This window comes from Pseudopodoces humilis, chromosome 27 (assembly GCF_049639895.1).
Source record: "Pseudopodoces humilis isolate 2021_Gansu_Grassland_sample_001 chromosome 27, ASM4963989v1, whole genome shotgun sequence".
Lineage (NCBI taxonomy): Eukaryota > Metazoa > Chordata > Aves > Passeriformes > Paridae > Pseudopodoces > Pseudopodoces humilis.
Genome location: NC_142226.1, coordinates 1121345 through 1147018, shown reverse-complemented (window position 1 = coordinate 1147018; position 25674 = coordinate 1121345). Strand labels below are relative to the sequence as shown.

General features: G+C 49.3%; 1 protein-coding gene across 5 annotated transcripts in view; it reads right to left on the bottom strand.

Annotated features, from left to right (window-relative positions):
• Positions 1-25674, bottom strand: part of HIVEP3 (HIVEP zinc finger 3) — a 180827-nt gene that overhangs the window by 55060 nt on the left and 100093 nt on the right. For 4 of the 5 annotated variants that reach the window (XM_088067421.1, XM_088067423.1, XM_088067424.1 and 1 more), the window contains one exon: positions 16256-16350. The gene's annotated coding sequence lies outside the window, so the exon portion shown is untranslated. Of the gene's footprint in view, positions 1-6123; positions 6198-16255; positions 16351-25674 lie in introns of those variants that run through there. The other variant, XM_005529912.3, reaches the window with a different exon arrangement.

Sequence of the window (25674 nt, the reverse complement as noted above, 5' to 3'; positions counted from 1 at the left end):
TCTGCTCATTAAAAAAAATCCAGAGTTAAAAGGCTGGGCTTATTCACTTTCATTTTTGTCCCACAGCAGTTTTCCCTCCCACCTTTCCAGGCAGAGAAGGGCCCTGAGGAAAACATGAACGAACCCAACTCTGCATTAATTGAAAGCAAAGGGTTAATCGAGAGAATTTCATTACTTCAAAGAGGTTTTCCAGAAAAGCATTTGAGTCACAGCAGAGAAATTATTGCAAAATCTGCATATTTGAGAGCTAAATATTCCCAGAAATATCACCATCAAAACTAGAAGGGAGGGAAGAAAAAAAACAGCAAGTCCTGTGCAGACTGAGGAGCAGCACTGATCCATGGATCCACACACATTAATCCATGGATTCACACACATTAATCCATGGATTCACACACACCAATCCATGGATTCACTCACATTAATCCATGGATTCACTCACACCAATCCATGGATTCACACACACCAATCCATGGATCCACACACATTAATCCATGGATTCACTCACATTAATCCATGGATTCACACACACCAATCCATGGATTCACTCACATTAATCCATGGATTCACACACACCAATCCATGGATCCACACACATTAATCCATGGATTCACTCACATTAATCCATGGATTCACTCACATTAATCCATGGATTCACACACACCAATCCATGGATTCACTCACATTAATCCATGGATTCACTCACATTAATCCATGGATTCACACACACCAATCCATGGATTCACACACGTTAATCCATGGATTCACACACACCAATCCATGGATTCACTCACATTAATCCATGGATTCACTCACCAATCCATGGATTCACTCACATTAATCCATGGATTCACTCACATTAATCCATGGATTCACACACACCAATCCATGGATCCACACACATTAATCCATGGATTCACACACATTAATCCATGGATTCACACACACCAATCCATGGATCCACACACATTAATCCATGGATTCACACACATTAATCCATGGATTCACACACACCAATCCATGGATCCACACACATTAATCCATGGATTCACACACATCAATCCATGGATTCACACACATCAATCCATGGATTCACTCACATTAATCCATGGATTCACACACACCAATCCATGGATCCACACACATTAATCCATGGATTCACACACATTAATCCATGGATTCACTCACATTAATCCATGGATTCACTCACATTAATCCATGGATCCACACACATTAATCCATGGATTCACACACACCAATCCATGGATCCACACACATTAATCCATGGATTCACTCACACCAATCCATGGATTCACTCACATTAATCCATGGATTCACTCACATTAATCCATGGATTCACACACACCAATCCATGGATTCACTCACATTAATCCATGGATTCACACACACCAATCCATGGATTCACACACGTTAATCCATGGATTCACACACACCAATCCATGGATTCACACACGTTAATCCATGGATTCACACACACCAATCTATGGATTCACTCACATTAATCCATGGATTCACACACACCAATCCATGGATCCACACACATTAATCCATGGATTCACTCACATTAATCCATGGATCCACACACATTAATCCATGGATCCACACACATTAATCCATGGATTCACACACACCAATCCATGGATTCACTCACATTAATCCATGGATTCACACACACTAATCCATGGATCCACACACATTAATCCATGGATTCACTCACATTAATCCATGGATTCACACACACCAATCCATGGATTCACTCACATTAATCCATGGATCCAAACACATTATTCCATGGATTCACACACACCAATCCATGGATTCACTCACATTAATCCATGGATTCACTCACATTAATCCATGGATTCACTCACCAATCCATGGATTCACTCACTGATCCACGAATTCCCACACATTAATCCATGGATTCACCAGTCCTTGGATTCCCACACTGATCCATGGATCCACCAATCCATGGATTCCCACACCAATCCATGGATCCACCAATCCTTGGATTCCCACACTGATCCATGGATCCACCAATCCTTGGATTCCCACACTGATCCATGGATCCACCAATCCCTGGATTCCCACACTGATCCATGGATCCACCAATCCATGGATTCCCACACCAATCCCTTGGAGTTCCACGGGTCGCTGGCTCATTGTTTGGCTCAGCTCCTGCTTTCCTGACTGTTGGTTGCTGTGGGAGCTGGAGCCAATCCCTAATGGGAAAAATGAGGAATTTTGGTGTATTTTACAAATACACTTTTGGCAGATTGCAAAGTGCCCGGCACTGCAAGGCTGCTGGAGGGCTGGAGCAGGGCTGGTCCTGCCCACTCAGAACCTTCTCGGGCCATGATCCAGAGGAGTTTTCCCTAAGGATGCGCTGGCAGGACACAGCCAGGCCGGTGATGTCACCTGCAGGGCTTTGTAGGACTGAACAAAACCAAATGAGGGATTGGGAGGCGATGAAAACAATGAAAAGGAACCTTTTAACATGCAAATTCCAGCTCTGCTACTTGACAATTTTACTCTCACACAAACTGCTCTTTGTCTCGTTAAGGACAAAGCAGAAGCAATTAAGCAAAGTGCAATAAGACTTAAACAGAATGGAATTAAAACCGACTCTGAGATTATTGTACAGCCCCACTGAAGGGATCCTTCCAGCTGGTGCCACAAAAAGCTGACAGTTTGTTTTGGATGCAGAAGGCAGGGGCAGAAACGCTGCAGGAATTCCTTCTCACCCAAACCACTCCACGATTCTGTGATTCCAGATCCCGTGATCTCCCCAGCCACATCAGCATCTGGAATATTGAGATTTTCCTTGGAAGTCTGGAGGGGAATCCAGCCCTACCCACCAGGAGCAGCCACATCAGGGCTCCCAGGCTGGGAGGGGGATGGAAATTTGGGATGGAAATCTGTGGGCAGACCACTAAAGATGCCACAAAATCTTCTGGACAACCCCAGCCTGCAATTCCCACCCTGCTGGGCAGGAATTTTTTCCTTTCCCTGCTGCCCTGCAGTACCACACAAGGCTCTCTCCATGAAGAGAATTCCAGCTTTGGAATTCCAGCTTTGTGCTAACCAAGTTCCTGGGTGCTCTAAAGGATAGAAGATACCGTAAAAATACAAATATATTATAAATTCCCTCAATTAGGATGGTGCAAAAGCATTTTTGCTTGGGATTTTTTTTTTGCTTGGGAGTTCCTGCACCTGTGTGCAGCCCTTGAAAAATCAAAACAAATCAGATTTTTCACTTTCTGGACACAGCAACAACACACAGTATTGTTTTGTGCCAGCCTGTATCTCATTTAATTAAATATACAGAGGAGATGCTGAAAGATTTCTGTTTAAATGAAAAAAAACAATTGGAATCTCAGTGGAAATTCAACAAGGAAACTTCCCCATCTGATTCAGGACCAAAGGCAATGGGGGTTTTCTCTATCCTCAATGAAAAGAAAGGCAGAAATAGAAATAAATAATCTTTCTACTCCCCACGGGCAAACCCAGAGCTTCTGATCCTTTCTCCAGGCTGGAAATCTCCCTTTCCCAGAGCCTCATGGGGAGCATATCCTGAAATCCATTTACATTTTGTCACCCAACAGAAACGGTGACAAAACCAGAAATGGGAATTAAAGACAGCGAGTCCCTGCGTGTCCCCAGTGCCACCCCCAGCCCCATAAATTGCTGGGTTCCCACTCCGTGGCAGGGCAGCTGTGGGGAGAGCTGGGTTAATTAACACAGCTTTTCTCCAGGTAAATATTTTCCCAGGCAAGGTGGAGCTGCTGGGAAGGGATTCACCAGGGAACGCAGAGCCAGCTGCACGAGGTGGAGTTTTCCCTTAGCAAAAGCCTCGTTTCCAAAGGATTGTGTGGATATTTATATATATCTGTATTTTCATCCTGCAGTGTCTGTGCACACACACCTCCATGTGCAATTCTGATTAAAAATTCCAGACCAAATCCCAGTTCTAGACAGATCCCAATTTCAGAGAGCTGGGGAGGGTGTGAAGACCCGACCCCCCCAGGAAGATCCTGATGCTCCCCACACCAGATCCAGGGGGGAAAAAACCCCTCCCATTTTGGAGCTCTGAAGTGCACACAGAGAGCACAAATAACTCTAAATCAAGATATGCATTTGTTTAACAGGAAAGGGAGAGAAAGCATGACTGAGTTTGGAGGGAATGTCGGGAGCTTTGCAAGGAGAGTCAAGTCTGGGCAGTGTTTGCTCCCCTGTCATCACAGGCTCACAGAACGGCCTTGTCTGCTCCTACAAAAATACACCTTGTGCCAGGGAAACAGGCAGCGCCTAACGAGCACCAGAACGTGTTTTGGGTCATTTCCAGGTGATTGGCCTCTTCTTAACAGATCCTTCTTGTAGATGAAGGCAAATATTTGTGCAGGGACCCCATTGGCTGCGTGTCCCTCTCTCCTGGTTTTCCCCTCATAAACCTGTTCCTCAGGAATCCACAGCACCAGCATTGGCTGGGGGCACAAAAATATATTTGTATTTTTACGGTCTCTTCTACCCTTTAGAGCACCCAGGAACTTGGTTAGCACAAAGCTGGAATTCCAAAACCCAGAGTGGGATTTTCCACATCCTCAGAGCCCCAGACAGGGTCCCTCCACACCAGAGAATCTCCACTCTCTCAATCCCACTGCATCCCTCACAAATTCCCCATTCCTGACTCCTACACTGGGATGCAGCCTGGCCAAATATTTCTCCCAGCATCTTCTGCTTCCAGTGGATTGGAGTGGATCTTTGGGACACCTTGAGGTGGGTTTGGATGGGGAAGAGCTCTGCACTTTGGTGGGACAAATCTGCTGAGCCTCCAGCAAAGCTGAAGGACAAAGAACAATCATTAATTCAATAATCCTTTATCAAAGTAAGAACCTGGAGCTCCTGCCTGTGCCTGGGATGGAACAGCCATTCCAAGACTGAAATGCCAGTTTAAAACCCAGGAACTCTGGTGCTGCCTTTTCCTTGCTCCATTTCTTCAGACAGTGCCACTTCCTGACATTTCCCTTCCCGTTATCCCTGCCAGGGTTTGAGGGCTCCAAATGGGAACAGAGCTCAGGATGCAGCCAGGAGGACAAAGCCACACAAGTGAGGCCACCCCAACACCTGAATGCCACAGGGGGAGCGGGGCAAAGGATGAGCAGGAGGATTCACCCCAGGAGAGACCCCCCAGCCTCACCCCATTCCCAACAAAACCCCATTCCCACACTGTGGAATGGTGATCTGTGTTTGGGGCCACTGGAGCACACCAAGATTTGTGTTTGCTGCATCCAGCTGCTGGATTTTCACTTGGACATGGAACCATGGAATGGCTTGGGGGGACCTTAAAGCTCATCCAGTCCCCAGGGACACCGCCTGCTCCTCCAGATTGCTTCCAGCCTGGCCTGGCACCCATGCCTTAAATTTTAGCTTTGATATTTTTGATATTCTGTTCTGCCCAGGTGTAGTTTAAAGCTTCATATGAAGTGTTGGTCACAGAGTAAGCAGACAAAACAATTCCTTTTCCAGTTTGATACCAAGGACAATCATTACAAGTTTCAGGCCCAGCAGAAACAACACTGGGCTGGAGAGAGAAAACAAGGATGGGACTCCATAACCTGAAGCTGTAATTGGACAATTAACCCTGATATGCAGAGGGACCAAAACTTATAAAAATGTGAGCCCTGGTGAACTGCTGTCCATTTTGTGACCATTTTTTGGTCCATCTTGGGTGCAGCCCTGGCCAGGCTCTTGTACTGCCCAAGGTGTGACCTTTAAGGCCTTTCAATAAATCCCTGTTTTATTCTTTAACTCCCTCCAGCTCTGACAAGGTCAGCCTTCTCCAGGTCTCAGTTTCTGGTGATTCGGATGGCACAGAAAACACCAGGATCTTTCAGGGATGGAGCAGCCACAGGATTCATGAGAAACAGCTCAGTTTTGGTGCCTTTTGCCGTTTAGATTTACTGGTGAAGACACCTGCAGGTGGCAAATTGAGAGGTGACCCCGAGAGCCACCACTGAGGTCCAAAGTAATTTTCCATAAATCCCCCTGAATCAAAAGGAAACCAGTCCTAGGCCCAGTGTCCTGGCAGAATTCCAGCTGTACCTGCTGCTGCCACATCCAGGGACTGGATGAATCATCCCAACAAACCCAACCCAGGAGCAAGGCACCACCTTCACACAGACCAGGAGAACGAGACCACACAGCGACACAAAACCTCCTTTTATAACCCTGCCAGACCCAGGGAATTCCTCTCCCACCATCAGCCGGTGCTGTGCACATTTGTTACCAATCAGTCTCTAACGAGATAAGGTGTGAGCTTCTGTTTAATTAGAAACGAGCTCACACAGGTGATGAAAATACCTTGAAAACATCTCCCAGCACTTCCCAGCTGAGCTCATCAGGGCTCAGAGCTGGAATGGCATCAAGGACATCATCTGCAGGTCGAATATTAAAGATTTCAAGGCAAATAAATATTTTTTGAAGCCATCCCTAGCAAAGGCAGTGGATATAGATCCCTGTGGATAGGCATCCAGGAAATCTGGGATCACTTTCCTTCAGCTTAGCACAGGGCTCAGTAAAAAATAGGCTTCAAAACGTTCATTTGGGGGGTATTTTTATAAGAATTTAAATGTGTTTGCCAAGAAAAAAAATGGACAAATATTTTCCTTAACACATCTAATCTGTTTTATTTATTTAAATGTGTGTTACCTTTTTCTAAGAAATTTAAAAAAAACAGATCTGAAACCTGCAGAGAACCCAGGGCCAGAAATTACTCATGTATTCAGCTTCTGATCCAAAAATCCTCCTGCTCTGCAGAGCCCTGAGAGGAAAAATGCTTCAAAAACCCTCCCTAGGATGAAATCTCTGATGGAACAGCTGAGATATCACAAAAAAAACCTCATTATTTCAGTGCAAGCAAGAAATTCTCAGTCAAAAATCACAAGAAGCCACACATCTGAACTTGAGATTAAGTGGCTGCTTTAAACAAAAATAAACAAACCAAATAAAAACACTTAAATGCATCAACTGCTGGCGAAGTGGATCCTCAGCCCCCTCTGACTGTGTTGGGGTAAGAAATACCATGAGGAGTTTTTTAATTTTTGTTCAGATTCCTTGATTAAATCCAGGAATGCTCACAGTTCTGCTCCCACTGGGCTTTTCCTGGTGTGCCCCAGAGCAGAACAATTATTTTTTTCTCCCAAACACCATTTACCAAGCACAGCCCTGAACCTTTAACCAGCAGCTCCTTCTTTGGGGGGCTGCTGCAAAGCAGCCCTGAGCACAGAGACCCCTCAATAATCCCAAATAAACCGGGTCAGGACAATTCCCTGTTAAATCCACCCTGTGGAGAAGCAGCCAGCGCTGTAACAAGACCTCTGCCTCTCCCTCCATGGACAAAGCAATGTTTGGACATGAGGCAAGTCTGAAATTGCCTCCAGCCTCTTTAGGAAAGGTTAAAAAAAAATTTTAAAAGCACAAAAAAACCCCAAAAAACCCCTCTCCAGGGGCCAGCATTCCTGCCTGATGGCTGAGCACCAAATAAAGGACAGCTGCAGGCCCTGACAGGCACGGAGCAGGGTTTTGCACAGGGCTGAGGGTTCTGGGCTCTGCAGAGTGACATTTCTGTCACAGCAGTGGGGACAGCTCGGGACAGCTCGGGGTGAGGCCCCTGAGATCCCAGAGCAGGGCTGGAGGGAGAGTTCAGGGGTTTAAACAGAACAAGGAACAGAGAGAGGCACCCTGAGCACCTCCAGACCTGGGCAGGGCACGGAAACTGGGATTTGTGCCCAGCGCCAGCCATTAAACCCAACCAGTGACCAACCAGTGACCAAGGAGTGACCAACTAGTGACCAAGGAGTGACCAAGGAGTGACCAAGGAGTGACTAAGAAGTGACCAACCAGTGACCAAGGAGTGACCAACCAGTGACCAACCAATGACCAGTCGGTGACCAAGGAGTGACCAACCGGTGACCAACCGGTGACCAAGGAGTGATCAAGGAGTGCCCAACCAGTGACCAACCAGTGACCAATGAGTGACCAAGGACTGACCAACCAGTGACCAACCAGTGACCAAGGAGTGACCAACCAGTGACCAATTGGTGACCAACCAATGACCAGCCAGTGACCAAGGAGTGACCAGCCAGTGACCAAGGAGTGACCAACCAGTGACCAACCAGTGACCAAGGAGTGACCAACCAGTGACCAACCAGTGACCAAGGAGTGACCAACCAGTGACCAACAGGTGAACAACCAGTGACCAGCCCATGACCAACCAATGACCAACCAGTGACCAACCAGTGACCAACCGGTGGCGGGGTGGGAAGCTGGGGGGCAGCAGGAGCCTCCTGCCCGTGGGATGGTGTGACAGGGCACTGCTCCTGGGTCTCCTCTGAACTCTTCAAGCTCAGTGATTCTCTCCTCGCCCCGAGCTGTGGGCAGGATGTGGTCCCGCACCTCCGGCAGCACCCCAGGGCTCGGAAACCCTGCACAAAGCACAGCTTGAGGGTGGCTCAGATTCCCCCAGCAGCGCTCCAGCCCCTCGGGGTCGGGCAGGAGCCAGCCAAGAGTTTCCCTGGTGGTCTCGCAGCAGCTCCGTGCGCTGTTCCATCAACCGAGGAGGTGCTGCAGGAATGGTGCTCACACACCCCAAAACAGCCCGACCTGAGCTGTCTGCAAGGTGCTGAATCATCCCTGAGGCTGCAGGAAACCCCAGAGCCCTCCTGAGCTGCTCACCCCACACCCACAGGGGGCAAGGCCCGGGGAACCCGAGCGGTTGGGTCACCGCGGAGGAGCTCGCTGAAATTACAGCCTTGGCTTTCCAAAAGTTGTGCAGGATTTTCCTCTCTGAGCCTTTTGAGCTCGTCCACGGACAAGGAGAGCTGCAAATTCAGCCCTGCCCTGGTGGCACAGGGAGGATGCTTGGGAAGATGAGCACAACTCTGATCTCCCACCCAAAAAGACCCAAATGTCCAACACGAGGTCTCGTGGAAGTTGCCCCTGCCCATGGTCTGTAAGACCCTTCCAGCCCAAACCATTCTGTGAGCCTTCGTTTTTCCAGGGTTTTGGTCCCTTTTGGGTTTGGTTTTTATTTTCTCTCCTAAAAGTCAGTTTGGAAGATCCCATTCCTTCCCCAAATGTGTCAGTCTCACACCCACAGCTGGAGTTTAAGGGCTCAGAACTTAATCACCCAAATTCATCAGAAAATCACCCCCTTAATCAGAAAATAATCACCCAAAATGCCTTAAATTAAACAGGATCATGGCACAAGGGGTTGTTTGTTTGCTCAGGGGGCAGAATAACCCATGCAGGTCTCAGCTTTTGCTTTGTGAGCTGTGCAGGAGCCTCCTTAAGCTCCTCAAAGTCACCACCAGCGATGAACTGGAGTGAAATTTGAAATTTGGAGAGAGCATTTCTCTTGGGAACCCCTCTCTCAGCCCCAGACTAACACTGGATAACGCTGATGCTCGTGTTTATGGGGCACTGCAGACAGGGAATTTCAGCAAAAAAAAAACAACTCTGCTGCAGTCAAGGCCCTTGATTTTTTGGAATCAGCATTTCCAGGAACATGGAAAGATTGGTGGTTCAAAAAGCGGTGCCACAACCCCAGAGAGTCCCCAGAGATCCTCGGACACTGAGCCAGGACCCAGCACAGGGCCTGACTGAGCCTGACCTGCTAAACCCAGGCCGCAGAACCCCCCAGGCATTTCTGCATCTGGCTCAGGACTCGTCCTTAAGCTCCAATTTCTCACATGAAAATAGGAAAAAGTCCTGATTTAAAGTCTACAGACGGTGGCAGAAGCAGCAGCTCTCAGTGAAGATGTTCTGGTGATCGATTTCTTCTCTGCTAAGATTCTGTTCCCTTTTTTTCTAGTTTTTTTTTTTGTCTGGCTTCACTACCCAGACCTCTAAAATTCAACACCAGATGTTTTTATTGTTGTTGCTGGTTTTGCTCTTCAAAGAAGAAATACCCCAAACCCCAAAGATCTCTGTGGGCCCTCCTTAAACCCAGCAATTCTCGTTGTAATTCACCTACAACTGCTGCTGGAGATCTGTCTGGGGTATGAGAAACACGTCCTGCATTCCCAAACTGTGGGGAATTCTTGGAAACCTGCTCCTCTTTAATCAGATTTTTCCACATCTCACACAAACCCTCAGGCTGCAGCTGGGCCTGTGGTCTGCACAGGCCAACTGTGACGCTCTGGAATGGGTTTGGATGAGCAGCAATGGTCAGAAACCAGAAACCAGCACGATTTTCTCTGGTCATGGAGGGCCCACAGCGCTGAAGGTCGAACCAAAAAAACAAAAACCTTGGAGGGGTTTTATTTCCCTGGGGTTTTTCGTTTTCACTCTGAGTGTCATTTCCTTAATGAAGATGAATGAAGGAAACACCGTTTTAAAGAGCCTGACCCCTTGCAAATAAAACCTGTTCCCCTCTGCTCAGCCTCAGCCTCGGGCACCCTTTTGCCTTGGTAACAATTCTCATTTTTTAGCTGTTTCTGCTGCCTTTGAGGCAGCTATTCCAGAAATGCACGCCAAATCAGGTCAGAATTAGCCCAAAACTGACCCTCTGCTCCTTTCCCTGCTGCCAGTGCAGAGCTAAATGAATTTACCGAGCAGCACTTGTGATCCCAGGCTCCCAAGTCCAACGCCAGCGAATCCTGGGCAGGCTCACAAAGCCAGGATTCCCTTGGTGCAGCTGAAAGCCAGGGCCCTGGAGCAGCAGTGCCTGACAGAGCTCAGCCCTGACGTCCTGTTTTGCCTGCTTTGATCACGATAAGCCTCTCTGTTTTTTTTCCATTCACGGCGTAAACAAGCAGCCATGGTTTCCTCCCACCTCCTTTCCCTCCGGCTGCGCGGCGCGGCCTCCTCACCTCATCCAGGAGGCACTTCCAGGAGGATCTCTGCCCTCTCAGCAGGCTGGGGCACCCCAGAAAGCTCAGAGGAGAGGCCCTGAGGGTGCTGTCACCCCCTGAAAGGCACCTTCACCCCAGGAAGTGTCCAGACTCACACCCAACGCTGTGGAGGATCCCACCGGGGGTTGTTGGCATCACCACATGACTTTCCAGCCCTTTGATGGTTTTCCTGTTGTTCTGCACATCTCCACAGGGCCAGCACTTGTGGCCATCTCTGCTGTGCTCGGGGTGGGGCTTTTGGGGTGTCCTGGCTGGGGACAGGAGAGGGGCTGGGTGATCCTGGGGGTCCCTCCCTGCTCAGGACGTGCTGTGAGTGTCAGAGCTGGGGCACACGGTGACAGCTCCACTCTCAGCTGCCTCAAAAGTATCAAAACTGCCCCAAATCTGCCCCTCAGCACTTCAGAGGGGGAGAAAAGCCTCTGGCAACTTCAGAGCTTGGTACAACCTCCCCTGGACACTGAGTGGACACTGAGTGGGCCACAGCTCTGGCTCAGCTTCTGGTTCCCTTGGCTTGGGGACATCAGTGAGGGCACAGGGCGGGTTTCCTTGGCCAGGTGAGGGCACAGGGCAGGTTCCCTTGCCCAGGTGAGTGCACAGGACAGGTTCCCTTGCCCAGGTGAGGGCACAGGGCAGGTTCCCATGCCCAGGTGAGTGCACAGGACAGGTTCCCTTGCCCAGGTGAGGGCACAGGACAGGTTTCCATGCCCAGGTGAGTACACAGGACAGGTTCCCTTGCCCAGGTGAGGGCACAGGGCAGGTTCCCTTGCCCAGGTGAGGGCACAGGGCAGGTTTCCATGCCCAGGTGAGGGCACAGGTTCCCCCAGTGAGGCCACAGGACACCCTGGATTGTTCCTGAAGAGGAAGGAGCCAAGCACAACCTGCTTGCTCAGCACTGGGCCCACCACTGGCAGCACAGAACCTTTTGTGGGTGCAGCAAAGGTGACCTGGGTGGAGTGAAGGGCTGGAGCTGAACTGGATCATCCTTGGGGGCCCTTCCAGCTCAGGATATTCTGTGATCCTGATTGCTTTTCCATCACTTCCCAGGTGCAGAGGGTTGTGCTGGCAGTGCCACATTAGGAGCTGTCCCCAGATCCTTGCTGGCCCTGCAGGGACAGTGGCAGCTCCCTGTCAGTGGCCTCTCAAATCAAAACTTTGCACCAGAGCCCGTTTCAGCCCCAGGATTGGCTCTCAGAACCCAAAACCCTTCCCCAAAGTCACACAGAGCCTTTTCTGCTCGCTTTTTAGTGGGAAATGTTGGCACTTCCAAAATCTGCTTCGAATCATCCCTTTACACTCCTCTCTTCAAACCCTGGCATCTTACACTATGCTGGCAGGGAGGTGTTAAGACCAATTTTGGGCTTCCTTCCCTGTTTTTTTCAGTGTTTTCTCTCAGCTTGGTGCTGTGCAGGAGTCCTGGGGAGGGTGTGAAGTGTGTGTCCCTCCGGAGTGTCTCACTGCTCTGACATCAGCCCGTACCAGCACACAGGGGATGTTTTTGAGCGAGGTACCACGCACTATTTTAAGCAGCTTCTAAAAATAAATCCCTGCCCAAGCTGCTGTTGTGGTAGCAATGTTTTATCTCTTAATTGGGGCTGTTTGCTGAGGGTGATTCATAGAAAGGAGCTGAGCTTTCCAAGTTTAACCCTGAGGTGAAACGGCGGAGGTGATTTGCTGATTGTAACAGAGGCCCGCGCAGGCAGGAGGAAGTTTTGGATTTTCTCCACGTTTCTTTTTTTGCTTTTTCCCTAAGGCTGAAGTGTCACATTAAACACTGCACAAGCTCTTTCTCCTGGAGGTGTCTGGGAGGTGGCAGAGCACGTTCTGAGCGGGGACAGAGACCCACAGAGCTCTGGAGAGTTGATGGCGTTGTCGCATCGAATGAGAGATAATGGCTGAGAGAAGGAATGAGGAAGGAGATGATTCCTCTGGGAATTCAAGTGGAGATTTAAAACCTGTGTGTGCTCAGAGCTGTGCGGAAGAAGTGGTGGAGGAAGGCGTTCCATGATTATCTAAGGAGCAGGAGATAACTCAGCCTTCCCACACTGTCACCTAATTCCTCCTGAGCGTGGCCAGTCCTGGGCCCCTCACTGCAAACAGGACCTGGAGGGGCTGGAGTGAGTCCAGGGCAGGGAACGGAGCTGGGAAGGGGCTGGAGAATTCCTGAGGGAGCTGGGAAGGGGCTGGAGAATTCCTGAGGGAGCTGGGAAGGGGCTGGAGAATTCCTGAGGGAGCTGGGAAGGGGCTGGAGAATTCCTGAGGGAGCTGGGAAGGGGCTGGAGAATTCCTGAGGGAGCTGGGAAGGGGCTGGAGAATTCCTGAGGGAGCTGGGAAGGGGCTGGAGAATTCCTGAGGGAGCTGGGAAGGGGCTGGAGAATTCCTGAGGGAGCTGGGAAGGGGCTCAGGCTGGAGCAAAGGAGGCTCAGGGGGAATTTCTGGCTCTGCACAAGTCCCTGGCAGGAGGGGACAGCCGGGGGGGTCGGGCTCTGCTCCCAGGAACAGGGACAGGAGGAGAGGGAACGGCCTCAGGCTGGGCCAGGGGAGCTCAGGGGGGACAGCAGCAGGAATTTCCCCATGGAAAGGGGATCAGGGCTTGCCAGGGGCTGCCCAGGGAGGTTTGCAGTGCCCATCCCTGGAGGTGCTCCAATAATGGGTGCATGGCCCAGTGGGCCCGGTGGGATTCGGCCCAAGTTTGAATTGGGTGATTTGGAGGAGTTTCCCAGCATTTGGGATGCTGTGAGCATGAAAATCAAAGGGCAAAGAGCAGCCCTGCGAGTTTGGAAGGTGACAAGCTCTGTCATCCCCATCCTCATCCTCATCCCCTGCTCCTTCAGCCTGGCCTAACCCAAAGCCATTCCAGACTCTGCAAGGAATTTAATCCAAAGCGGGAGTGGAGGGGCTGGGGCTGATGGAAAATTCCCTCCTGTGACAGCTCCAGCCCTCGCTCCACACGGATCCGTCTGGGCAGGCGCAAGGAATCGTCTGGGATAAAATCCCAGCAGCTTTTCCAGGGATGGGAACAGCGAGGGGAAGATGCAGCAGGGAAGTGAGGAGAAAAGGCAGGGGCAGAAGCAAAAGAAAGAGAAAAGAGGGAAAAGAGGGAAAAGAAGGAAAAGAGGGAAAAGAGGGAAAAGAGGGAAAAGAGGGAAAAGAGGGAAAAGAGGGAAAAGAGGGAAAAGAGGGAAAAGAGGCAGCTCCGGGTGAGGCCCAGGGTGGGAAATTACAGGAGGGGTGGTCCTGTAATTTGATTTGTAATCTGAGGGAAAGAGCCTGGTGTGGGATGGGGCAGCAGAGCAGGAGCACAACCAGGCTGCTGCCAGAGGGGAGATTTCATACAATTCCCAAAAAAAACCTCCAAAAAACCACATTTGGAGACACCCAGGGAGAGCTGGGTCATCTCCAGGGGAATGAGGACAGGAAATGGATTTACTGACAATGAAAGGTGCAAGAGGAGATGGAGAATTAATGGCTGTAAATGCTGGGTGCAGCATAATTCTCCCTAAAAGCCCAACCAGCCAGAGATTTTTACATTGGCCAGGCAAAAAGAACTCGAAAATATCACTAAAACTCTAAAAGGTTTCCAACAAAACTCCTTAGATGGGTTTCTATTCCGCACAAATAAAAGCCAGGCGGCCAAATTAATGCTAATTAACCTGATTAGGTTTATTGCAGGGCTAAGGATCATTCACTGGTACCACAAGGGGATTTTTTTCCCCTCTCTCCAAACAGAATTCCCTTTGTGCACCTGCTTTTAACACCACCCTGCCAGAGAGCACCTCCCAGTATAATTCCATTATGGCTGGGAATTATATTCCATCCATCCATCCACCGAAATGCAGAGAATAAATACAAAACCATGCACATTAGGTACTCTCTGCAGGGATATTTAAAGCTTTTCGCCTCAAAGTAAATCAGTTTTATGTCATTAAAGCCCTTGAAAAATATCAAGTTGCAAGGTTTTGCTCCCAGAACTTGGTTTCCTCTCAATGTCTTTTAACTTTGGGCAAGGCAGGTCATGGGGAATTGGCATTTCCCACTCCAGCTCACCCCTGGAGCCAAACTCTGGCCTCTCATGCCTCAGTTTCCCCCCCTGAGTATGGGAATGGCATTTCAGAGGGGCTGAAAAGCCTAATCCACGATCATCTCTAGGAATTGTGAGGTGGAAAACAATCAGGAATTTTATTTTGTTTAAATTTAGACTGTGGATGGCACAGAGAAGGCCTGAAACCAAGAATTCTCTGACAAACACAAGGGCAAAGCCCAGACTTAGGCTCCTCCAGAGGGAAAAACAAGGAATTAATTCATTTTATTTGCACCTGATCACCTTTGGGGTCCTGGTTTTGTTTTCATTTCTTATTTTCTAAGCCCTGCCAGTCACAGGGACGCTGTGGGCAGCCTGTGGCTCTGCCTTTTTACATTATAAATGTAATAAATCTGGTGAATAATGTAATAAATCTGGTCTATAATAAAGCTTTTATTCCTCAGAAATAAACCCTGGAATTCTTGCCATCCCCACCAAAATGAACCTGTACAGATTCGGGATTCAGTGTTTGAAAGAGGGCAAAATTCCAAGGATATGGAGCATCCACCTGGACACCCAGAGCTGCTTTAAATCCATGAAATAAACCCTGTTTGCACCTCTGCCCTCGGGGTCTCGGCCCCAAACCCTCCTTGGGGAACGAGGCTTTGGCCAAGGGCAGCTCCGAGGGGTCCAGGGCAGCTGGGGAGTGAAGGAAAAGCCAAAAATTCCCAAATCCACGGGGAAAAGCCGAGCTGCTGATTTTCTGAGAATGGTCGTGGAACGGTTTGGGTTGGAATTAAACACATCCAGTTCCAATCCAGGGACTCCTTCCACCATCCCAGGCTGCTCCAGCCTGGCCTTGGGCACTGCCAGGGATCCAGGGACAGCCACAGCTGGAATTCCAGCCCAGCCCCTCCCCACCCTCCCAGGGAACAATTCCTGCCCACCCAAATAATTTCTTCCCTTTCCCACTCCAAACCCTGCACAGAACCAGCCTTGCTCAGGCCCTGGCACCAGAAATAAACTGATTTTTCATTACAAACGTTCCAAGCTGATGAAATCCCCTCTTTGGGACACAAATCCCACCAAGCCAGCACCAGCTGGGCTCCATTTTGGACCTTCTGGACCTTTTCCAAGGAAAATGAAGCACTTTAAGGGTGGCTCCCAGGATATCCTGAGATGGGAAGAACCCACCAGGATCATCAGAACCAATTCCACAACACCAAAGGGAAAATGGGAGCTCCAGCACAGTTTGGTACCTTTAAAATGGATTTGGAGGATGGAAAATAAGATTTTTTCTTACTAAAATTGCTGTGGATACCGGGCTGGGACAGGCTGCAGGTGCTTCGGAGGCCAGGATTAGGAGTCAAAATGGTCTTGATAAATCGTAGAAATGGTCTGGAAGAAACAAGAAGAGCAGAAAAAGACACTTCAGGAATGGTGGGTGAATTGGTGAGGCAGGAATAATCAATGGCACGTTCACCAGGGAGATACAGGATTGAAAGGGGTGGGATTTTGGGAAATCTCAGGATTTCCACGGATCACAAAGTGAACAGGAGCTGAACGTGAAATAATGCAATAAAACCAAACATTTGCTGTGGTGCCGAGGCAAAATGTCCAACAAATAAACAAAGGGAGCTTTCCATCTCTCTGGCCCCACTGAGGTTCTGGTGCTGGACATTTCAAACACCGGATAAATTCCCAGTGAGGACAAGGAGAACGATCCCAGATGGATGGAGAGAGCACAGGCTGGAAATCCCGAGAGGAAAATCACATTTATGGCATCAGTTATGGTTGGAAAAGCCCTCCAGGATCATCCAGTCCAACCACAAACCACGGCCACCACTAAGCCACGTCCCCAAGTGCCACATCCAGGTGTTTGTTGGACATTTCCAGGGATGGGGACTCACATTCACAGCACGGGGATTTGTTTTGAGTAAAGACAGCAGGGAGGCATCGCCCTGGCCTTCAAAGGGAAGGGATAAATCACCTTTAGGGTTTGTCAGGGGTCTCAGAGCCCTAAATTGCACCAGGGAACCCAGGCTGGACACCAGGAAGTGTTTCCTGACTGGGAATTCAAGGAATTCGAGGGCTCTCCAACACTTGGATCAGGGAATTTAAGGCACAGCCCATCAGGAGGCGGCTTTACCTTGGACTCTCAATTTTCTTTGTTTCCAAGGGTAGAAAAACCCCTTAGGAAGCAACTCAGTGGCTCAATTACCCAACTTAATTAACCAAATTAACAGCTGAGGCCGTGGCCCCTGCAGCACATCACCCAGGCAGAGGGATCTGCCTGCGCAGGGGAAAGAAGTAAAATTACATCAATTTTGTGGAGAAGAAACAGAGATTGAAGAGCCCAACATGCCAACATCACCCAGAGGGCCAGGATCAATGCAGGGGGAGCCCTGCCCAGCAGAATAATCCCCAAATGACCCTTTTAATTAGAGAAAAATGGAAAAATATTCAAACTCGAATCTTTGCAGGTGCCTCATGTGCGACAGGATCTCAACAGGGTTTTATTTTTGCACCAATCTGCCTTCCCACAGGGCAGAGAGAATCTCCCTTTGTGGGTGGAAGGCTCAGCAGAGCTGCTGTGATTCCTCAGCAGGAATCTGGCTGGTGCTGGGGCTGATGGCTCCAGAGGCACTGCCAATGTTTTTAGCGTTTTCCCAGAGCCCAGGGATGGATTCCGAGCAGAGGCTGCTGCAGGTCCCTCCCTGGGCTGGCAGAGGGGTCCCAGCTCCGTTTGGGGACAGTTTAGGCTGGGATTGTCACCAACAAAACCTTCCTTCTGCACACCCGGGCTCAGGGAGCTTCTGGGATGAGCTGGGATTTCCCCAGTGAACTCAAGAGGTCAAAAGGGTTCTCCCAGCTCACCCCAGGGCCCAGAGAAGCTTCCCCTGGATCCCTGGAAGTGCCCAAGGCCAGGCTGGACGGGGCTGGGAGCCCCTGGGGCAGTGGGAGGTGTCCCTGCCGTGGCACTGGGTGGGATTTGAGGTTCCTTCCAACCATAATTCCATAATTCTGTGATTCCCGATCCAGTGGTTGGAGTTTGGCCTTGCAGGGTGTTGCTTTTTTTGGGTTCCTCTGCCCTCTGTGACCTCAGCAGGGCTCCCCAGCCACAGCAGAATCTGGAATATTGATGTTTTCCTGGAAATCTGGAGGGGAATCCAGGATTGGGCTGCCCTGCACCCACTTTTCCACCTTCCTGCTCAATCTGAACAAAAGCCATGTTTTGACCATCTCATCTTGTGGCTACACTCACCATGGTATGTGAAGATATCATGAACTTTACTGGGGACAGATTTTTTTCAGAACAAGCATTGAACAGGAAACTCATCCTCAGATGGATAGAAATTTCTCTATTTATCTATCTATGAGTAAATTAATTCCCTCCAGCTTGCAGCAGTTTCCAGGCAGAGTAGGTAGCTCTACGGCACACACGTCACACCAGCACTCAGTAACTCCCCAGCCGCAGCAGAATCTGGAATATCGACGTTTTCCTGGGAATCTGGAGGGGAATCCAGGACTGGGCTGCCCTGCCCACCAGGAGCAGCCACATCCTGGGAAGGGATGGAAGTTTGGGATTGGAACCGCTGAGGATGCCAAAAACTGCTCTGGGCAGCCCCACCCCGGTGGGCAGGAGGATTTCCATCTCACCCCACAGGATGGGAATGGAACGCCCAGGGATGGGCTGGGAAGATCCTGAAGCATTCCGTGATCCCGTGATCACCAAGCCCTCGCTGCCACCTGGCTGTGGAGAACCTGGGAGAGCTCAGGGCCAGAGCAGGCTTTTATCACGAGGGAATTTTCATTTTCATAGTAAAATAAAATAAAATAAAATAAAATAAAATAAAATAAAATAAAATATAAAATAAAATAACATAAAATAAAATAAAATAACATAACATAAAATAACATAAAATAAAATAACATAACATAAAATAACATAAAATAAAATAAAATATAAAATAAAATAACATAAAATAAAATAAAATATAATAAAATAAGATATAATAAAATAAAATATAATAAAATAAAATATAACGTAACATACATAACAACATAACATAACATAAAGTAAAATAAAATAAAACATAAAATACATAAAATAACATAAAATAACATAAAATAACATAAAACATACATAAAATAACATAACATAAAAAACCAAACAAAATAAAATATAAATAAAATATAAATAAAATATAAATAAAATATAAATAAAATAAAAATAAAATAAAATAAAATAAAATAAAAATAAAATATAAATAAAATAAAAATAAAATATAAATAAAATAAAATAAAATAAAATAAAATAAAATAAAATCAGAAGAACATTTCAGGAGCACACAGTGAGAGGGAATTTCTGTCAAATCCCTCCCTGGCTGCTGGAGAGGCTTCTCCACTCACAGGAACACCAATGGAAATAACTGCTGGCCTTGAACCAGCCCAACATTTCCTTCTGCATTTCTCTGCCAAGTGAAGCTCCAGCCCTGCTCAGGAGCACCCTGGGAAGCAGCAGCCAGGCTCCTGCTGCTCAGCTCCCTCTTACCTGGGAGGCATCGGCCCCTCCTGGGCTGGGAACAAAGGATTTCAGGTTGAAAGGGGGAAAAAATAACAAAAAAGGAGCAGTGCAGGCACTGGAGATGAAGCAGCTTTAGCAGCCTCTTTTATCAGGGCGGCTTCCACCTCCAGGCAACGACCCTGGGAAAGCAGCTGGAGTTAAAAATTCATATCCCAGCCACAGCTACGAATTCCCAAAAATTCCTATTGTGCTTCCCGAGCCAGGGCAGGGTGGCAGCTCCTGGGAGCTTCTCCAGCTTCTCCTGGGGGTTGCTGGCACTGCCAGACCCGCTGGGCACCCTGGGACGCTCCCAGGGATCCAGGGACAGCCACAGCTGCTCCTGTCCCCTCCAGGGAGGTGGGAATTGGGATTGCTTCCCACCCTTTCATCCCAGCTTTTCAGAGACAGGACCTTGTGCCCTCCTTCCCTCACAAAACCTGCCTGGAGCTCCATCATTTTCACGGCATCGAGTGACCTCGTGAGGATCTGGAGCCTGATGAGGTCAGAGGTGGAGATTTGGAGGAGAATCCAGAGAAATTCCCCTTTTCCAGCTGCTCATCCCTGATTTCAGAGCACCACAAACTGCTGGAATCCCTTTTCCTGCTTGCTGGCTCCCCTCAGACCACGGCCCCAGGCTCCTCCATGGCCCCTTGCAGCCTGGGAATGTGGAAACAAATGGGAATGCTGGGCTTGGGAAAGGTGCATGGAAAATAAAGAGCCAGGAGAGAGCTGCCCAGACGGAGAGGCTGGGGCAGCTCCCTTCAGCCAGGGAAAGGCCTTCTGCTCCTCCTTTTTTGTGGGATAAAAGCTTCCAAAGCCGTTTGGATGACAAATCCCTGTTTGGGGGTTGAGAAGAGCTCTGTGAAGCTCAGCATGGAGCTGTGGCAGTGGCTCTGAGCGGGGCAGCAGCTCGGCATTTCCATCTGCCCTGCATCCCAAACATCCTCCCAGCACAAGAGGCGGCCAAATAAATGAGCAGCTCGAAGCATCCAGGCTCTTGATTCTGAGCTGAAAACCGGGCCCAGCCAAGCTGAAATCCTCAGGAGGTGACAGTGCTGAGGAGCTGAATCCCTGCAGTGGCCATTCACCCACTAAGATGGAAAAAAACCCCAAAACTCGCCCATTTCTGTGCGATTTCCCCCTGCTGACTGGAAGGAGCTGCAAAGGGCCATTGCTGCTGAGCTTAATTGCACCCAGTGCTCCTAAGGGTGAGGGGAAAGAGCCTTTCGTGAGCCAAAACCAAAAAAAAAGTGAATCTATTGTAGTGCAGCATCCTCAAAGCTTTGCTCCCCACACCCTCAAGTGTGAAATCAGAGTTGTTTTTTTTTTCTCAGCAATGCTTTTTGCTCATTTCCTGCCCGGCCTCTCGTGCTTTGAGCAATGAATCAGGATGAATTAACATCAGGGGCAAGATTAGGATCGTGCCTGAGCACAGCTTTGCTGTCATCTTCCAGGGAATTTAAGCAAGGCCTTGTGGTGCTGGGCTGACCAGGACGGGCCCAGTCCCACTTCTCCATCTGGGCAGCTCTCTCCTGGCTCTTTATTTTCCATGCACCTTTCCCAAGCCCAGCATTCCCCTTTGTTTCCACATTCCCAGGCTGCAAGGGGCCATGGAGGAGCCTGGGGCCGTGGTCTGAGGGGAGCCAGCAAGCAGGAAAAGGGATTCCAGCAGTTTGTGGTGCTCTGAAATCAGGGATGAGCAGCTGGAAAAGGGGAATTTCTCTGGATTCTCCTCCAAATCTCCACCTCTGACCTCATCAGGCTCCAGATCCTCACGAGGTCACTCGATGCCGTGAAAATGATGGAGCTCCAGGCAGGTTTTGTGAGGGAAGGAGGGCACAAGGTCCTGTCTCACCACCCTCCAAGAGCTGAGCTCTCCCAGCCTGGCCAGCAGCAGCTCAGCCCCCATGGCTGAAATCCCTCACAATTCCCATCTCCCTGGCCAGGAATTTCCCACATTTTCACCATTTCTGTACCACCAGTCCTTTCCTCCATCCTCCTCACCAAATCCTTAACCCCACTCATGCCACCGACTCCATCGGTATGGAGCGCACCAGAGGTTGGGTTTTTTTTGCATTTTTCTCCTTTTTCCCTTATCAGAGAGATCTAAAAACCCAAAAAGCATCGAATTCTCCTGGGTGCACAGAGGTTGTGCTGCGCTTTTGCTGGATGACACCAAAGAACCACAAGAGCAGAGCCCCAGGGAGGCCAAGGGCTGATGCAAACGGAAAACAAGGCAGCGAAAGGAAGTTGTTCTGTCGGGCTTTGTTCTTTCAGGGGCTTTTTGGGGTGGCTTCTTTCCATAGAAAGTTTCCACTGCAGTTTTTGAAATGAAACTTGGGTGTATTTTTGCCCTCGGAGACGTGTCAGAGTAACAGCACAGAGCTGTGCCCAGGCCCAGGGTCTGGAACAGAGTGAAAACACAAGGAATGCCCCCAAAAACCATCCCTGAGTCATTTTCTGCAGTTAAAATCTGGGAAAAAAGTCGAGATATCATTCAGGAAAGCCACTGGAGAGGTTTTAGTGGCGACAGAACTTTCAGGGTGCAATGAGAAGCCAGACCTGCACAGGCAGAATTCCTTGTGGGATGGAGAAAAGTGGAGTGAACCCCAGCAAAAGTGGAGGGAACACCAGGAAAAGTGGAGTGAACCCCAGCAAAAGTGGAGGGAACACCAGGAAAAGTGGAGTGAACCCCAGGAAATCCCTCTAAAAGGGCTCATCCCATCACTTGGGGGCTGCACAAACATCCCCACGCAGTCAGCCCCAAACCCTCCTTCCCAGGATGCAGAATTTCATGGAATCACCTCAGTTTTGAGCTCCAGGGGGGCTCAGCCATGAGGGAAAACCAAAATTCAACCTCTGCCAGAGCTTCCAAACCCTGAGCCTGAGAATCTGGGGGATCTGGGGATGAATCCAGGGGATTTGGGGATATTTCCAGGGGTTTTGGGGACACCTCTGAGCATTTGGGGATGCTCCAAGGGATCTGGGGATGCTTCCAAGGGACTTGGGGATGCCTCCAGGGCATTTGGGGATTCTCCAGGAGTTCTAGGGATGCTCCAGGGGTTTTGGGGATGCTCCAGGGGATTTAGGGATGCGCTGCCACCTTCCCCCGGGCAGGCTGAGCAGCAAAGCAGCAGCACCAAGCCAGGACATAAACCAGATTTTCCTACAGCAGATTCCCAGCCCACCCTGGAACATTCCAAAGGGGTTAAAATAAAAAGGGGTTAAATATAAAAAAGGGGTTAAACATAAAAAAGGGGTTAAATGAAAGGGGTTAAATATAAAAAGGTGTTAAATAAAAAGGGACTAAATTAAAAAGGGGTTAAATTAAAAAAGGGGTTAAATATAAAAAAAGGGGTTAAATATAAAAAAAGGGGTTAAATATAAAAAGGGGGTTAAATATAAAAAAGAGTTAAATAGAAAGGGGGTTAAGTAAAAAAGGGGTTAAATAAAAAAAGGGGTTAAGTATAAAAAAGGGGTTAAATAAAAAAAAGGGGTTAAATAAAAAAAGGGGTTAAATATAAAAAAGGGGTTAAATATAAAAAAGGGGTTAAATATAAAAAAGGGGTTAAATAAAAAAGGGGTTAAATAAAAAAAGGAGTTAAATATAAAAAAGGGGTTAAATATAAAAAAGGGGTTAAATATAAAAAAGGGGTTAAATAAAAAAGGGGTTAAATAAAAAAAGGAGTTAAATATAAAAAAGGGGTTAAATATAAAAAAGGGGTTAAATATAAAAAAAGGGGTTAAATTAAAAAAGGGGTTAAATACCACGGCCAGCACGGGGTTCTGCTGGAAAAATGACTCACAGGAAGGATGGCAACAAAGCATCACCATAAAATATTCAACAGACCCGGTCTGCCCGGGGCTGGAGAATAAAACCCGGGGTAAGTGGACCTGGGCTGGTTCCCGGCGGTGCTGCTGGTCCTGCGGGGCCGGGAGCAGCTGGCAGCGCCCGCCGATCGTTGGCTGCAAATTACGGCCCCGCATTTAATTAAAATTTCATCGCGGCCATTCCCAGCAGCTCCTCCCGGGACGGGCTGGGCAGGAGCAGCGGAGCCAGGGGCATCCAGAAAGAGCTCGCTGGGAGGAAGGGAAATGTGGGATTTGAGGGTTTGGGGTCGGATGTGGGGGCTCTGGGGTCATTCCCAACACCAGACTGGGAGGCTCAGCTTGGACTCATGAAATGGAATCATTGATAACCATAAATCGTAAAATCCTGGAGTGGTTTGGGTGGGAAGGGGCTCTAAAGTCATCCCATTCCATGGGCAGGGACAGATCCCACTGTCCCAGGGTCACCCCCACTGTCCCAGGGTCACCCCCACTGTCCCAGGGACACCCCCACTGTCCCAGGCTGCTCCAGCCCCAATGTCCAGCCTGGCCTTGGGCACTGCCAGGGATCCAGGGACAGCCACAGCTGCTCTGGCAATTCCAGCCCAGCCCCTCCCCACCCTCCCAGGGAACAATTCCTGCCCAAGATCCCACCCAAATCTCCCCTTTTCCAATCTCAAGCCATTCCCTGTGTCCTGTCCCTGCAGGCCTTGTCCCCAGTCCCTCTCCAGCTCTCCTGGAGCCCCTGCAGGCCCTGGAGGGGGCTCTGAGCTCTCCCTGGAGCTTCTCCTCTCCAGCTGAGCACCCCCAGCTCTCCCAGCCTGGCTCCAGAGGAGCAGAGGACCCAAGAACCAGACCCAAGAGCTCCCCTGGCCATTTGCACCCCAAAAAGCTCCAAATTTCCCGTTTCGTTCCCCACGGCAGAGACCCTTTAGGCGCAATCCCAACCCAGCAGGAGGATCTGGATACCCAATGGAGAATCTTTAATGATCTGTGCTGGTTTTGCCCTAAAAAGAGGAAAGATCCCGCTCCCAGTTTGGCACTGGGAGGCCTCAGCGAGGTGGAGGGACAGGCCCTGGTGCTTTCAGGGCTGGAGCAGAGTCCCCCAGAGCTGCTCTGAGCACTCCACCCTGCCCAGATCCTGCACAGCTTCAGCTGGAGGCTGCACAGGAGCACAAAATCATCGTTTACCCCACCCTGCACCTTTTTTTACTGCTGCCTTCTGTAAAACCAAGTGTGAAAACAACCACAAGTGTGAGAGACTCAGCAGCTCTGGGGCTTGCACACAAATTCCATCCGTCCCAGAGGTTCTGGAAGTGATCAGAGATCCACTAAGTGCTGCAAGGGAAGAAGAAAATCCCACAAATATCTCCAAGGTGTCTCCTTCTGGGTCACAGCAATCCTGAACCCACAAGCCAAACTACACAGGCAGGGAGGGAAACAGCCACATCCATGAGAACTAATGCTGGATCACAGCAGATTATCCTAAATGTCAGTGCCCTGCTGCCACTCATAATCCTTAAGAAAAAAATAGGAAGAAAAGCTGCAAAACAAGCCCAAACATCCTCAGCTTCTGCTTTTAGGGAAGCTCCCTGCAGGAAGCCCTGGAGCACAAGGCCCAAGGAAAGCAGAATTTTTCCTGCTGGGGCACAAATGAGGAGAAAAATCCAACGCATCCCTGGCCACAGCTGGAGGAAAAAAAGGCTCCTGCTCACAGCAGGGCCAGGAGGGATTCACAGCATCCTCTGTCCTGCTCAGGGCTCTGGGGGAAGCGGCAATTCGGGCTGGAAGCTGAGGGTCGAGCTCCAAACCTGCCGAGGTGTCCGGGGAGGCTTCACCCCCCTGAGCAGCTCCTCGGGAAGTCAGGGCAGGCAGAGGCAGAGAGTGATGGATGCAAAATTAAAAGCTGGATAAATAATTAATTGCTGAGGTCATCAGATTGGAGGAATGTGTGTCCATCTGGCTCTCCCGGAGCGGGGAGGGCTCCGTTTCACCGGGGGTGAGGTGGGGCTGCCAGCACCGTAATTCCTGCCACATCCAGCAGCATCCATAAATCACCCCGGAGTGCTGGCACGGCCTGGGGAGCGTTAAGCAAACAGAAAACCCCCAGAGAGCCCAAAATAAAGTGAGAGGCGACTTATTAAGGTAATTATTAAAATGCAAACCATCAAATATGTACAGCAGACAAAGCTGCCCTCCTGTTCAGCCTCTGGGTGACAAAGAACCCCCTGAAGTGCCACAAATAAAACGCCCCAACCCACCTGGGGTAGCCCTTTCCCTTCCCTCTGCCTGCCAGGGTGAGCTCCCTGGAGCTGGGACCACGCAGT